The sequence below is a fragment of the Sinocyclocheilus rhinocerous genome, unplaced genomic scaffold, assembly GCF_001515625.1.
Source record: "Sinocyclocheilus rhinocerous isolate Xijiao unplaced genomic scaffold, SAMN03320098_v1.1 scaffold21985, whole genome shotgun sequence".
Lineage (NCBI taxonomy): Eukaryota > Metazoa > Chordata > Actinopteri > Cypriniformes > Cyprinidae > Sinocyclocheilus > Sinocyclocheilus rhinocerous.
Window position 1 is genome coordinate 1,413 of NW_015623283.1, and position 2,234 is coordinate 3,646.

A 2,234-nucleotide genomic window follows, 5' to 3' on the forward strand; every position below is an offset into this window, starting at 1 on the left:
CAATTCCAGACAAGGGAGAACAGAACGGGCTAGAACTAAATAGGGCAGATAACGAGGGGGAGACAGGTGATGGGGATAACTAATAACAAGGAAAAGGTGATACTAATAATGGGAAAAGGAACTGGAAGGACCAAATAAGGACAACAGGAACTAAACGGGAACATACATGTGACAGATATCACAAATCCCGGAAAATATAAATTGTAATCAAAACGAGTCATTCGTTGTAATTTTTGAAGAGTGATTTCTGTTAAATTAAATGTTAAATATCTCCTTTTGAAGTGTAAATAGGAAACAGTCAACAAAGTAAAATTATCTCAAGAGCTCTCTTTATGTTATCAAATGATCATAATCACATCTATTCAGTTTACAATCATGCTACTAGCATTTTATTCAGACTAAAACCCCTTTAATTCGGGTGAGAAAGCGTTTTTTTTTTGACATCCTGTCATGCCGGGCTGCATAGATGCATTTTGCAGCATTAAGGTTAACGATTAATCGATTAATTGATCGTTAATTTAAATGACGATCGATCATGGAAATGATCGAAAATTGACATCCCTAGTGCAGACCTATCGGTGTATTACAGTATCACGAGCAGACTGCTCCATACATTTTCGCATTGCTCTCGCGGATGTCAAACACTGATCGATCTGCGCCGCGCTGCTTCTAATCGAGCACACCTAGTGCTGCAGGTTTATTGACTCACTGACCTTGATGAGATTACCCCTTATGCCAAGTTCACACTGTGCGATTTTAGCCCGATTTTTCACTCGCTGACAAGTTTTGCGAAATCGCCGACAAATGCCTGAAATCGGAGGCAAATCGGTGCTCGTTCACGCAGTGTGAATTATCAAAGACGCGATCTGAGAGAATCGCCGACGCGTCACCGACGCCCGTGAAATATTTGGCATGCTAAATATCTGGAGCTGTCGGCGATTCACAATCCTGCTGTGTGAAATGAGTTCTGACTGAAAAACACATCGGCGATGACCTACAGCCAATGAGAGAGCACGATACAGGGCAGCGGGAAGTTCGGGGAGGAGTTATAAACGTAGTCTGCGGACCAGTGTTGCCAAATCCGCGATTGCCACCGGTTGTTTTTCATGTCAGCAGGTTGAAGCGACCCCAGTAATGTGATATTTAGGCCCTGGAATGTGAATTGTACCAGGAGAGCCCCGCCAAAAAAAATGTGTATTTTACCCCCCAAACGTGATTTTTACTGGGGGACCCCCTCGAAAGCAATTGGACTATTTTCAAGCTAGTTTTGAGTAGTAATTGGGCGGGTTTTGTAGCGAAAACCTGGCAACCCTGCACCAGACAGAGCTGTCGGCGCATTCAGTGTGAAACCAACAGTGATGCGACGTCTTTGAAAATCGTGCAGTGTGAACTCGGCATTAGGTATCGAAATTTGGTACCGAACGACGTGACGTTTTTCGATACTTGATGGTATCGAGGCAATTCGGTCGGTGCCTAAAAAGTATCGAACTCGATACCCAGCCCTAATCATGTTTGAACCAGGAAAATTGTTTAAGATTTGGATTCCCAACCCTCCAAGCATATTCAAACAAAGGTTAAGAAGGTTAATATTGGGGTGAGAGGCATCAAATTTGCGTGAAAAGCGATCTATCGCTTCATCCATAACCATGTTGAAATCTCCTCCTATGATAATATACAAGCTTCAATTCAAACAGAATCAGAAATTTCAGAGAGTAATTTGTTGTTTAGGGATTATAACCATACACATTGAACAAAATAAACAAAACATCATTAATGTTTAGAACAACTGAAGCCCAGTGTCCGTTTGAGTCTGTCTTTACCTTTATACCTTTGCCAGGTGGGTTGTTAAACAGTATTGCCTCTCCTGCAGAATGTTTAGAAGCATGACTGAAAATTATTTTGTCTCCCCATTGACTCGTCCAGAACTTCACATCATCAGGGTTGGAGTGCGTTTCTTGCAAAAATATACAATGTGAGTTTTTACCTTTGCAAAAAAGAAAGAAAGCTTTTCTTTTGATAGAGTTACGGAGACCATTTAAAGAAATACAGGAAAAAGATGATTTCACTGAAAACATTTAACAAATAAGAGCAACAACAATAAAATTAAATAAATAAATGAATAAAAGTAAATGTGAAATAAAAAGAGACGAACAGTCAAATATGTTAAATGTAACTGTGCTCTATAGAACACAAAATAACCTTTCTCTCAGAGCACTGTAATGAGATCTCGCTCA